Genomic DNA, 14,178 nt, shown 5'->3' with positions numbered 1-14,178 from the left:
TATATCTTTTTCCTATTTATTTCTGTATAATTTTGCTTTATATATATCGAGGCTATATCATTGGTTGCATATGTATTCAGATCTACTAATGGTTTCCTAATGAATGAATTTTTTCTTCATCATGAAATTATCAGTTTATCTTTAATTATAATTCTTGTCTAAAAACTGAATCATCTGATATAAATTTTCTGTAGCAGCTTCCTACTGATTAGTGTTTGCATGATTTTTTTTAATTACTTTTTTTTCAACTTCATATTTAAAATGGGTCTATTGTAACCACACATGGGTGAATTTTTCCCCTGAGTCTGGCTGGCAACTGTAGTGGGTTGAAGAATGGTCCCAAAAAAGATAATAGCTGAGTCTAATGCCCAGTACCTGTGAATGTGATCTTATTCAGGAAAACGGGTCTTTTTGGTTGTAATTAAGTTAAAGCTCTCCAGAAGAGACTGACTTGAATTAACCAGGTGGGCTCTAAATGTTATGACAAGTATCCTTGTAAGAGAAAGAAGAGTATAAAACACAGGATGTAGGGGCCAGGAACACAGAGGCAGAATGGGAGCTGCGTTGCCAGAAGCCAAAGCATCCATGGTGCCAATGGAAGCTGGAAAAGGCAAGGAAGAATTCTCTCCTAGGGCATTTGGAAGGAATGGGCCTCCAGACAGTGAGAGAATAAATTTCTGTTACTTTAAAGCAAAAGATCTGAGGTTATTTGTTATGGCATTTCTAGGAAATGAATATTTTTTTTTCTGTTCCTTTTAAGTCAGAATATTCAGTCTATTGTTAACTAATGTGGTTATCCATATGTTTACATTAAAATTTTCCACCTTTTATTTATTATCTATTTGACCTGCCTGCTCTTGTTCCTTTTTCTCTGCTTCCTTGACTTCTTATAGTTAATACATTTTATTAATTTTGGCCTAAAATGGCTTATTATACAATATTCTTATAGTTTAAGTGGTATATTAAAGATTACATAATATATCTAATAAATATAAATTAGTGCTTTACTGCCTTCTAGTCAACATCTTTAGAATACTTTAACACCATTTATCCCTCTTCTGACTTTATTAATTATGAATAAATTCTGACTTTATTAATAAAATATTTTTCCTTTTTAAATTCTTCTGGATAGACAATTTAAGACTGGACATCACAAACTTTTAATTTATTAATTACATTATTCACCTGTTTCCTCTCCTCCAGCTTTTCTGTTAAGAAATTAGCTATAACTCTTATTATGGCTTTTTTGAATATAAAACTTTATATGCCTGTTTATAAGATTTCTCTCTTTGGTCAAAGCTTTTACCAATTTTATTATGATATTCTTGTATGTATTTTCTTGGTATTATTTGTGATGTGGTACATAGTTCTTACCAGGTGAGTGCCTTGGTAACATTCATCAGTTGGGAGAAATTCACTGTCCCTGTATCTGCCCTCCTCTCTATGCTCATTTTTAAAATTTTAATTACACGCATGCTTGACCTTTATAACATATTCCATATGAGCAATATACTCTTTCTTTGCAGTTTTCATCATTTTGTTTCTATGAACTTCAATCTGGATATTCTATCTTCTCGTTCACTAGTTCTCTCCTTGTCTGTGTCTAGTATGTGGGTAAAAACTATCTATTGATTTTGTTTTCAATAATTGTATTTTCATTTATATTTCCATTTGTTTTAATTTACAGTTATTATTCTACTGAAATTTTCAATGTTTTCTTTAATTCCACAAACACATTAAGGTTGGGTTTTTTAATTTATTTATTGAAGTACAGTTACTTATATATAATACTGGTTTCAAGTATACAACAGGATTCAATAGTTTCTTTTTTAATTATAATGACTCCATTATTTGGTTGGAGTCCCTGTGGATTTGCCTCTATTACCTGTTTTTTAAATAAATGAAGCAACAAAAACATGTCTTCTCTAGTGCCTGGGTAGTTTTTTTATTGATATCCAGTCACAAAGTATAAAAATGTACAGAGACAATATAAGGCATTAAACAGAACCATCTTCCTTCAGAAAAAACTGTGTTTCTACCATGAAGGTACTAGCAGTATTAGAATTCCCAGATAATCATAATCCAACTAGCAAACAAGATTATTTAAAGATGGGAATTATTTAATGTAGGGACTGATCAATTTCCTCTGCATCCTCTCATTTTAGTTATAGCCAGAGTCCAAGGTCTCTATCAGGCTTTCGTTTTTTTGTCCCACCATCCCGACAAACATTGGAAGTTTTACTCAGCTTCTCAGTGACTGATGTACTCAAGATCCCAAAGTCTCTGACTAATTATCACTGAGTTTTCTCATCCTATAACTACTGGCCCCATAACTCCTCACCGCCTTAGCAGCTCTTAACTGCATTCAAATATTTTGTGTGCGCATACCACTATCTTTATCTATCTGCCTATCATGATATTCCTCCAATATTTTTAGTTGTTAGAGGGCAGACTGGTCAAAAACAATGAACTAAACCATTATTTGAAGAGGAGACCATATTACTAATCCATTAAAGATACTGTGCCTATTTAACTATTGTATTTCTAGCCTCCTTTAAGGTAGGTTTTGACCAGTTAAATGCACATAGAAGTTGTTCTTTGCAACTTCCAGAAAAGCTTGAAAGGATTAAAAGTCCCTGTTGTCCTGTTCTTTTGTATTGTCTAGAACATAAGGATAATTTCCAGTTTCAGATATCATTTTGAACATAAGGCACATTTGAAGATGCTTTATATGTGATATGAATGGCAGGAGAGAAAAATATAATACTGGATTTCCAATGAAAGTGAGTTTGTGCTTTTTGCTCTTCACTTCTATCTTCTTAAATCAACTATTATTTCCAAACGGTCTTACAAATAGCTGAGTATAAGTTATATGAGAAACCAGCTTCAAATAACTATTAATACCTAACTAAATATTTTATTCTTATTCTGGGATAAATAGACTTTTGCACATCAAAGTCTGTACATCTGAATTTGTACTAGAACTCAGGGCATATTTCCATCAAAACGTCTAGCCAGGTATAAGTAAACTTCTAGGAATCAACACATTAGTTCATTGGAAGAATGCTTATGTAAAATCAGGTTGGATTTCATTATATTTCTTCTGTATTATTTGCTATTTCTCCTACTAATATTTCTACCATGCCTTTGCTGTCTTCCTTTCATCCTTTTTCTGTCATATTAGGTTTGATTAAGGTTCTGTAAATATTCTTTATACTAATGATATGAGTTGTGTGGCAGCTAACAACTTGTACTATTTACATTCTTTGCTTTTTAGAGTAAAACAGGAAACCATCAGGAGAGGTGATTTACTCAGCTGAGTGCACAAGGTTCTCTAGTCCTACTGAAGAAGAATAATTGTTATGATTATTTAATGATATATACAATGTCGGTTATTAGCTATTTGTTGATATATGAACACTTGAAATTTACAATTTCTAGTGCCAGTGAGAACAACTCATTTTTCAACCAAATCTAATTGCCAATGCTGGTACAAGGAGAGAAGTTTAACTCTTCTCATCAGATTTATTGGATAGCACCATTCTTGCCAGATCTCATATTGATGTGTAATCTATATTAATGTCAAAGTGTTATATTTACAGTTGTGAGATAAAGCCTAACCTCTTATGTGCCAATCTACAGGAGCAAGAAAATAGCAGAAAAGAATTATGTTGCAAAGGGTAATTTACATACTATTTCGGAACCACACTTTAGTGGCAGAAACCTGAGGAGTGCTTCTTGACCTCTCTGTCTTGGAGAAACAGCAACCACCTATAACATACAAATCGCAAACTTCTCTGAATGCCTGTGTGCAGTCTTTACTGCAGGGTCAACAAATGAATAGGTGAAAAAGTGGAACAAGGAAGCTGGGCAGAGTGTCTAAGTCATTCATTCATTCATGGCTACTGGGATTTAGATGCATATCAAATCTAGTTGATGATCAACAGAATCCTTTACAAAGCTGCCTCATTTAGCCAATTTGTCATCTCTTTTGGGATTCTGTCTTTACCTGCATTAGTGAGGATAAAAGATATCCCCAGTCTACATCACAAATTTTTAATACCAGCGCCTCAAATTCAATTCAGGTGCCTTCAGCCAGATTTCACTATACCGGAGATTCTGATTGTTTTAATCTAAGAGCCTACAGATGCAATTCTTTGAAAAACAGAATACCATAAACCAATGTATTTTGAACCTCAAGAGAAAATATATTTCAGATTTAGAGTGAAACTTAGTCCAACATAAATTATTTCCTCCCATAGAGAAAGCAATCCATTCATCTCCATAACAACTCACTTTAAGATACAAATTTAACATGGATTAGAAATTTATTTTTAAAAGATGCTTCTTGGAAACACCTCAATTGGACCTGAATTGGATTTTACATAATATGACATTTCTATTTCTTTGCTTATTTAATTTCCTTACTTGGCAGATGCATTCCAGGGAGAAGTTACACTCCCCCCTAATGCCTCAGAACTTGAAGAGAGAAGGCACTACAATTTTAAGGCAATCTTGGACTCCCACACAATCTAACATGGTGCCCAACTTTCAAATGTGGCAGAAGAGTGGAAAAATAACATCAGAGGACAACATACTCAACAGAATGTGGGTTACTGATGGTTGTATGAACAGGGAGAAATGGAAAATACCAATCATTTACCAATGATCAGCTGTCCATGTCTCACAAGAAGGATTAAAGGGACTAGGACAGGTCCACGACTTGAAATGTCACAACTCAGGTTTTTGTTCCATTACTATTCAGTAGAAAAGATAAAAAATAGAAAAAAATATATAGATAGGGTTTGGGGATTTGTCACTGCTTTTTAGAAACCTGTGTACCAAAACCAAAGAAGAACTACAGTGCCAGATATCTATGAAATTACCTAGTGATCAAGAGATAAAGAAGTGCCATTTAAATGACAACAGTGTTTACTGCACTGTGCTTAGGACTGTGGAGTGATTCAAGCCCCTATTTACAAATGTATCTTCTAGGTGAGGAGGCACGGCTAAACTCCAAAAACAATCAGCATTCAGAATTGGTGAACCAGGTTGAAATTGTCAGAAAATGTTGGCAATGTCAGCATAAACCAGATCAGTAGACCATCTTGTGTGGGATATATAATTTGAAAAAAAGAATGGCTTCATATACAGAGTCTGTTTATCTGATGTCCAAGTGCAGTGGAATAACTCAACCTGCCACCAGGAATATGCTTAGTTCTATAGCGAAAAGGGGTCTCTAGAAAGAGGATGCATGTGTCAATTGCTACATGATTGTAACGACTGTGAGCTGTGTTTGATGCTGGGTTTATTTGTGCTGAGCCTTTGGCTATCTAATAGTTGTTTTTCCTCCTAAGTCTTCCTCTATACCTTTACTTGTGCCAGTCACCTCACCTGGAATACGTTCCCCTTTTTTCCACCAATCCAACTTCTTATCCTGCTGAGCCCATCCCAGTTCTTCAGTGGGACATTCTCCAATAATAGAAGTCTTTATTTTTTATTTGTTTGAGTGTTAATCTTGCCTCCCCCCATTAAGAGATCTATCTTTCTATCAGATGAATTTATTAGTGGTCACAAAAATAGTCTTTTTTTCCATTATAGTACAATTATATGACAAATTTTGACCAATAGAATAGATACATTTCCAGATCTGGCTCTAATTAAAAGGATAAAACAAAATCTCTAAAATTCTTTTACCTCTTTCCTTTCTGGTGACCTGGAAGCCCTGGTTAAGAACAAGAGGTGCCAAGTTCAAGGCCCTGAATCAGAAGGGCTACCCAGGAGACCTCTCCAACCAAGAACATTGAATTTAAATTTGTGCCAATGATAAATAAACTCATATTTTTAAGCCACTAGAATTTGGGAGTGTTTGTAGCATTAGAATAGCAAGTTAATTACCCTGAGTGATATACTACTTCCTCTATTTATTCATTATATCAGTTAATGAATGCACAGCCCTTAGAACCATGCTTGGCATCTAGTATGTGCTTAATAACGCTAGTTGTTGTAATTACTACTGCTAATATACTAGTGCAATCTTTTTTACTCAAATTTAATGAGTACTCCCTAGATACCAAACATGTTTTGAGTACTGTAGAAAATTGTCTTTTTCCCTGAGGAATTTACAGTCTTAATAAAAAGTAAACAATAATGACAGCAATAGCTAATATTTACTGAGGCTTACCTGAAGTGTGCCACTGTTGCACATCTTTCTCTATGTCAACTCCTTTGTTACTTAAAATAACTTCATACTATACCCATTTTACAGTTGGGGGAACAGAGGCACAAAGAAACTAAACGCAATGCCCAATGATGCAAAGTGATCATTGGGAAGGCCAGCATTTATATCAAGGAGGTTTAACTTAGTGTCTATGCTTTTATTTTTCATGCCATGCTGCCCAGGAGAATTACGTGAATTGATAGCCCTGGGAACAGAATGTGATGAAGTCACCTCACTGAGCATGTGACACTAGAACCCAGTTTGACAGATGAGCAGAAATTTACTAGGTGCACTTACAGTGTTAAGGATATGGTTCCTAATTGATAAATTATTTCCCATAGGTTGATTAATTAATTAATTAAGCTAAATTTAGGAAGCATCAGGCTAGGTAGTTTAAAAGCTCTAAATTAGTGACGACCCCTGATGGTAAGGAGAAACCCAGCTTAAACTGTACTTAGGAAAAAGGAGGTGAGCACTTACGAAGTCATATGCAAGGCTCAAATGATATACTCAGGACAATGCCTTTCTGCCTGTTTTCATTCTTATGAAGGCTTTTTTTCATACTGGGTTAAAAAAAATGGACACCAGTTACTTAAGACTCATATTTTATGGGACTATTCGGAAGAGCACTGAGATGAAGACACTTTCACCGCCTCACCTCTTCCTACTAAGTACATGGGAAGACACGCTGCCATTTTCTTCCCACGCCTCATTTTCACATTGCTGGGGCCATGCACATGAGCTCTAACCAATGAGGTGTGGGCGGAAACGGTGTAAGTCCATTCAGGCCTAGCTCTTAGAAATACTTTTCCTGTGTCTTTCAGACCTCTTTCTCCCTGGTGCAGTTATCTTGGAGGCCACATGTTTCATATGGTGCAGTCAGAAGCAAGGGTGTGGTCCAACCCAAATGGGACTTTCCTTGATCTACAAATATATCTTTGTTTTATTGTTAATTTATTGAAATGCCAGCACTAATCTGTTGCTGTAGAATATCCTAGCATTTCCTGTTTAATAGAACAATCTGATGAAAGCAAGTCTCAGATATCAATCTTGAGGGACTAACTTGTTTCTTATGCCAGTCTCTGAGTACTTAGGTGAGAGTTTAAAATAATTTAAAAGGCCAGATCCAATTTGGAACCACCCAAAATAAATCATACAGAATTTTGGAGAAGTCATAATGCAAAGGAACAGAGATAGAATATAAAATTGTGTCCACTATATATTTTATAGCCTGTATTTGTCTCATAGTGGGTAACTCATACTGAACATAGTTGCCAATTTCCTAGACCTAATCACATCCATATCCTCCACTCTCCGAAAGGACAGTCTTTCTGAGAATAAATCAGTGATCTATTACCATAACATAAATCCATTCAACACTTAAGCTCAACAACCAAACTTTCTTTCTGCCTGAAATTTTTCTTCTCACCCATATTTTATTTCCTGTCCAGGAATTAATGCTGCTCAATTCAGTTGTCTTATTCAAATACAGAGAGGATTTATGTATATTTCTTATTTTTTACTAACACCATCATCTGACTTTGTTTTTATTAAATATTAATACATTTGTCTTCAGGAAAAATTAAATTTCTTTCCTTTCAAATCCCATGGAAGTAGAAACTTAAATTGAAGGGATCATGATTGGTATTGTGTTTGAGGGGATCTCATCTATATTAATCCTGCTCTGGGGCCAATTTTTATTACAAAATATATCTATGCATTTAGGAAGTAGGCAGGGAATATTAGAATTCAAAGTACACAGTGAAATCCAGTCCTCCTTTGTACTGCAGGTTGCATAGCGTGATCAGAGGGCTCTTCAAAGGCATATAATTTTTCTCACCTTAAATTTCAGACTTAAGGAAAACCTACTTTCACAATTGGACACAATCTTAAAGGGCAACTCCTGCCATAGTATAGATAATTCCTTTCATCTTAAGTTGTATTTTTCTTTATGCTGTAAAATTTTGTGACTTCCTACTACAGATGGGTACCGTATTGAATGCTATGTAGTATTTTCGAATAGTCAGAGGCAGGGAAAACAAGTGGTATGTGTTCAGAAACTTTTCAGACTAATTTAAAAAGTTAGAAAATATACAGTAAACACCCCCATATTCACTAACTGCTCCTTTTCTCTCCCTACACACACACACACCCCATATACCAAACCACTCAAAGACCACTTCTGAAAATAAACTTAATTATTGCCTCCACAGTTCAAATACTATTCTCTTTCTTTCCCTCTTCTATAATTATTATTCAGCCCATCCTGTGGAAAGTTGTCTTCTATCATGTGCTATAGAAATACGCTGCATAGTCACTAACTATAGTGCACTGTTTAAGAGCTGGAAATGTGTGCCCTTCTAACACAGGGAAAACACCATATTTTCGGAGTATCATGAAGGATGAACACAAGATACACTGATCAACTTCATGACCTATTAAGTTCTCTTTCATTCCCTATTAAGCTTTGAACTTAATGATGAGAATGAAAAGGTAGACTCCTTTATGGCAAGGCTTAAGACAGCAAAATACATTCCAAATGGACTGAATTTTAAGCATTAAAATAAAGTGTATAACACTCACTAACATACAGATGAATAATTTTCATAAATATGAAACAAGATTTTCTAAAAACATATGCAATTAAATAAACCAAAAAGGAATTGAAAATGTAAATGCAAATAAATGTCTTTGCATATCAAAACACATAAACTAAATTAAAAGGCAAACAGAACCAAGGACAGTTTTTGCCAAAATATTACAGAAAAAAATTTATATTATTCCTTAAAGAGCATATACATTAATAAGAATTACACCAAAATCCCACTAGGCAAGTAGAAAAGAGAATAATGTAATTTGCTGAAAAAAGTGTGTATGTATATATACATAAAAATATATTAAAATGTTTATCTAAGTCAAACCATAATGCTGTACCTCTTGAAACTTACAGAAAAATTGCATAGTGTACATCCTAAGTTACACAGTGATGTATGTTATTTCTCAATAAAATTTGAAAAAGGAAAAAAGTTTAATTTTATGAATGTTTAAAATGTTTTATGAATGTTAGAAAATGTTTTGTAAAATTAACAAAATAAATATTTACCTAGCAAATGTTCATAGGTTTTGTAAACATTGCTTGTTTGCAATTGTGCAAGCAAATGGCACTTCCACTTATCAATGGCACAAATTTAAATATTCCCATTGCTCTCCAAGAAACAAATTAGGAATATATTATCAATAACCTTAAAAAAGTCTATACCTTTGACCCATTATTTCATCTTATAGGAATCTATCCAAAAGATGAGAAAATCTATCAAAGAATTATATAGATTTTATGCAGATCAAAATTAAGGCAAGTAATGGCTAAACAAATTCAAGTGTAGCTTTTAAATGACATAATTTACAATTAAGAAATTCAAAAATATATAGTTTGAATTGGAAAATAATAACATATTAATTAAAAAAATGAATATATAAAATATAAACACAATGATATTAATTATGAATTATAAACACATACTTTTATTAAGGAAACATTCTGGGATTAACTCTGAAAGACTTATGAGGTTTTTTGAAATTATATTTTTCCTATTTTGCATCCTCCAATTTATTTCCAATTATCATGTCTGCACCTAAAAAATATCTAGGTACTGCTATCAGATGATATTAGCAGTTGGAGAGTGACTTCATGACAAAGGAGGTGAATGGCCACAAGTTGGATATGATGATTTGATAAGGTGGTTTGGTTATTGAAAAAGCAGCAGTGCATCCTATTTTTTCTTACCACTCCTCTGCTGTTTAACCACTATAATACTTGACTGGGGCTCAGCCACATGGACTTGCTCACTTGCATTAGCCTGGTGTGCATTTGCCAGCCTCAGCTAAAGGCTCACAGACAACTTGAGTGCCTCTTTGACACCCTTATCAAGGTCAGTTCAAAGTAGGCAGCCTGTCAGGTGACTGATTACCTGTAGGAATCTGGGAGTTGTACATTTTACATATTTACTTTCCCCTTGGGAAATTTGGCATTAATTGTGCTCACCTCTATCTGACATAATAAAGGCTCTTAGGTAAATAAATTTTAAAGTTATATTCATTTGCAAAATGCCCAAATTTTGTTCATCTTAAAACTGAGTTATGTTTTGTTAACTGTGAAGTTTAGGGAAACTCAGATATACTCTCTGAAGCTTAATTTCAAAACAGATACACAATCTGAATAGCTTAATACTTATTAAAGAAACCAAGTTTGTATTCAAAAAGCTTCCCTCAGTTACATTCCTGGCCCAGATGGCTTCACCAAAATTTTGTATTAAATATTTAAAAAAGGAATAATATCACTTATACATAAATTATTTCAGAAAACAGAAGAAGCATTTCCAATGCATTTTATGAGGTCAGAATAATCAAATAATTCTGATGCTAACACCAGACCAAAATACTACAAAAAAAAAAATGAAGTTGCAAACTAATATCCATCATGAATTAAATGCAGAATCCTTAAAAAAATACTAGAAATCAAATGAACATCATATAAAAATTTTAAAGAAGAGAAAAGTGTATGCCAGGAATGCAGTTTAGTTAATATTTATAACTGGATATAGTTCACCACATTAACAGAATAAAAGCTATATAAGAAACATAACCAGCTCAGTAGATATAAAAGAAGTATTTGACAATGTCCACACATTCATGATAAAAAAAAAATTACAGCAAGCAAGAAATAAAAAGAAATTTTGTCAGTCTTACAAAGCACATATATGTAAGACCTACAGCTAATACAGTATTTAATGGTAAAATACTGCATGTTTTATCTATACTAGGGACACAGAAAGAATGTTCACTTTCATCATGTCTTTTAAACATTGTACAAAAGTTCACCTGTAGTAAGATATATAAAAAGCACAATTTGGAAAGAAACAAATAAAATGTATTTTTCAGTTATTTAAGTTTAAAACCTTAAGCAATGTACAAAAAAAATCCACAATTTAATAACTAAATTTAGTAAATTCATAACAAAGTCACAAGTTAATATATATTTATCTCTATAGATTAGTAATAAGAACTGGGATATTAAATTGAAATACATGATTTGTCATTAGGAAAAAAATATTTAAGGATAATTATAATAAAAGATTTGCAGGAATTTTTCACTGTATAATTTTCAATGTATAAAATATAAGTTTAGAAGTGTGCTTCCAATTATAACCTTGAACTAAAGAAAAAAAATGCTGAAATAAAGACAGGAATAAATGGAGAGATGATCTATGTTAATGCAATAGCAGACTCCATATTATTTAGATGTTAATTCTCTCCTGTTTGGTCTCAAGATATAAATCAATGTCCTTCAAAATTCCAACAGGCATTTTTTTTTTCAGAAATTGACAAGTTTATTCTAAAATCTATGTGGAAATGAAAAGGATCAGAACTCCCAAATTAATCTTGAAAAACAAGCAAAGTTGGAGGACTTACACTCTCTAAATTCAAGATTCTTGCAATGCTACTATAATCAAAATACTTTGTCAGTAATGAAAGGATAAAAAAATAGATGAATTGCATAAGTAAGTAAATAAACCCACCGGCCATTCGATTTTAAATACACGCCAAGAAACTGATGGTCGCACACTGGCCGTCGCACACGGAAGCGAGGAGGGCCTGGGCGCGCGGCAGGCCCTGCACCCGGGCAGCGGGCGGTTTACTGAGGGAACTTAGGAGGCTTCTCCCGGGTTGGCCGCCCAAGGAGTGGGTCTCCAGACCGCCGGTCGCTACCTTGAAAGTTCATCTGGAGCCTTCCCCGGGGCCTGTCCCGAGCGCCGCCCGCCCCGCGGGTCTCAGGAACACGACCCGCTCTCCGCCCGCGTCCTCCAACGTGGCTCCCGCCGAGGGAACGGCTGGGGCGGCCGCAGAGGGGCCCGGGCAGGAGCCTCGGGTTGCCCGGATCTAGCTCGGGATCAACAGGCAGTCGCATCCTCTGTACGACCTCCAGCAGCAACAATTCAAAGACGGAAATGTTTTTTAACGTGCCGTGCCAGAATAATTGAATATTCATATGGATGAAAAGTAAGCATCAACCACTACCGACCGCACTTTACATATAAAAATTCATGCGGGATGCATCATAGACACAAATATAAATACTAACGTTTTCAAACTTCCAGAAAATAATATAGGATGCTGACTTTACAACAAGATAGGATATGTTTGCTTAATAAGACACTGATTAAATAAAAGTATTTAAATAAAATAAGTTGGACTTCATCAAAATTAAAATATCCCCTTTTCAAAAGACACAAGACACCATTGAAAATGAGTAGGCAAGGCTTTAGAAAGGTAGATACACATCTGTCAAAAGGCTGTTACCCAGAACATATCTAAAGCAGTTCTATACATCAATAAAGAAATATAAACCACACAGTAAAAGATGGGCAAAGACTTGAAAAGACTATTCAAAGAGGAATACGTATATATTCCTGCATAAAATTGGTAAAGAAGTACGTGAAAGTGTAATTTGTCCTCAGTGGAACCCAATGTGATTCCACTGCACAAGCACTAAAACAACTAAAGTTAAATGTCTAATTCCAAATATTCAAAAGGATGTAGAGCATCTAACAATTAGCTGGAATTACGGAGTAGTTACACTTGTCACAGAAAGGACCCCAAGGAGGAAGTGCTTATGGAGTTGGGACTGGAAAAGGAGCCACTGAATGAGACAGAAAAGCAGTCAGAGAAGTAGGACAGCAAAACGGTAGCATCAAGCAAATTTCAAAAAACCAGGTGCAAAGAGGCCAGTCAGTAGGCACTCCAGTAAAACAGTCTCGGTAAAAACAACCCCCTGGTTAGACACACAGTGTGACCTTTAATAAATAATCACAGAAGAGTGAGGATAAAAACTAGAGTGAAAGTCACTAAGGAATTAAGGTTAAAAGGAGCAAAAGAGGAAAAGAGTTTAGAAAACTCTCCTGAAAAATATACAAGGCAGGAAAAAAGAAAGCTTGAAGTTATATCCAATTGGAGAAAAATCTCTCATAGGAGAAAAGAGTCAAGTTTGTTTATAGGTGTGGGAAAACAGCCAGTAAAAAAATGGAGTTATGAAGATGGAGAGAAAATGCTGACAAATGCTCGGACAAAGTTTCAGAGACATCAGAAATAAACAGAACTAGGAGCACACACGATAAAGTTGAGTAGGTAAAGACACAAATTGTATTTGGAGGCACCAAAAAAGAAGAGCTTCTTATTGTTTGATCTTGCTCCCTAAAGAGAAGGAATTGGGGTTATTTTTTGTGAGAATAAAGGGCTCAGAAATGGAACTGATGACTGCAAAAGAATGGAAAACATTTGTAACAGCAGTTATAAAGAAATGGAAAATTAAGAGGGGATGAAGGATGGCAGAGCAGCAATGAGACCAAATACAGTGAACTAATAGGAACTCATAAGTAGATACCAGAAAAGTTTCATTATAATTTCATGTAGCTATATAGCAGTTTAGGTGTGCTTGTGACTATTTAACCCCTTGGGACTATATATCTATATTCATGTCCATATCTATTCATATCTCTATATCCACTTATCTTTCTATGCTTTTTAGTTCAGCCTAAATATATACTTATCTGTCTGTACTGAACTAGTGAATTTATCATGTATTTACAATAAACATGACTGGGGTGAGGTTGAAAGGATATAAAGGCACATAAGGAGGACTTAAGAGTTTATGAGACATGGGCAAACAATCACGTCACCTCCAATGCAACAACTTCCTTTAACACCTGTAGATGGATTAAGCAGTTATAGTCGAAAGAGTGCCAGGGTGGCTTATACAGGTTTGTGAGAGCTAATAATCACATATATCTCTTTCCAACCCCACATTCAGTGATGTGATTTTGGTAATTTGATATCTTCCAGGGTGAGAATATTCATAATCTGGAAATTGGTAAACACTATATACTGGGGTTTTTTTTTTTTTG

General features: G+C 34.5%; 1 long non-coding RNA gene across 1 annotated transcript in view; it reads right to left on the bottom strand.

Moving 5' to 3' along the window:
• The window catches only part of LOC140850346 (uncharacterized), an 84,629-nt gene extending 72,484 nt beyond the window's left edge, over nt 1–12,145 (bottom strand). The window contains exon 1 of the long non-coding RNA XR_012133036.1: nt 11,797–12,145. This is a non-coding gene — a long non-coding RNA (uncharacterized lncRNA). The remainder of the gene's footprint in view (nt 1–11,796) is intronic.
• Nucleotides 12,146–14,178: the final 2,033 nt, after the last annotated feature.

This window comes from Manis javanica, chromosome 7 (assembly GCF_040802235.1).
Source record: "Manis javanica isolate MJ-LG chromosome 7, MJ_LKY, whole genome shotgun sequence".
Taxonomy (NCBI): domain Eukaryota; kingdom Metazoa; phylum Chordata; class Mammalia; order Pholidota; family Manidae; genus Manis; species Manis javanica.
This window is presented reverse-complemented; position numbering and strand designations above follow the sequence as displayed.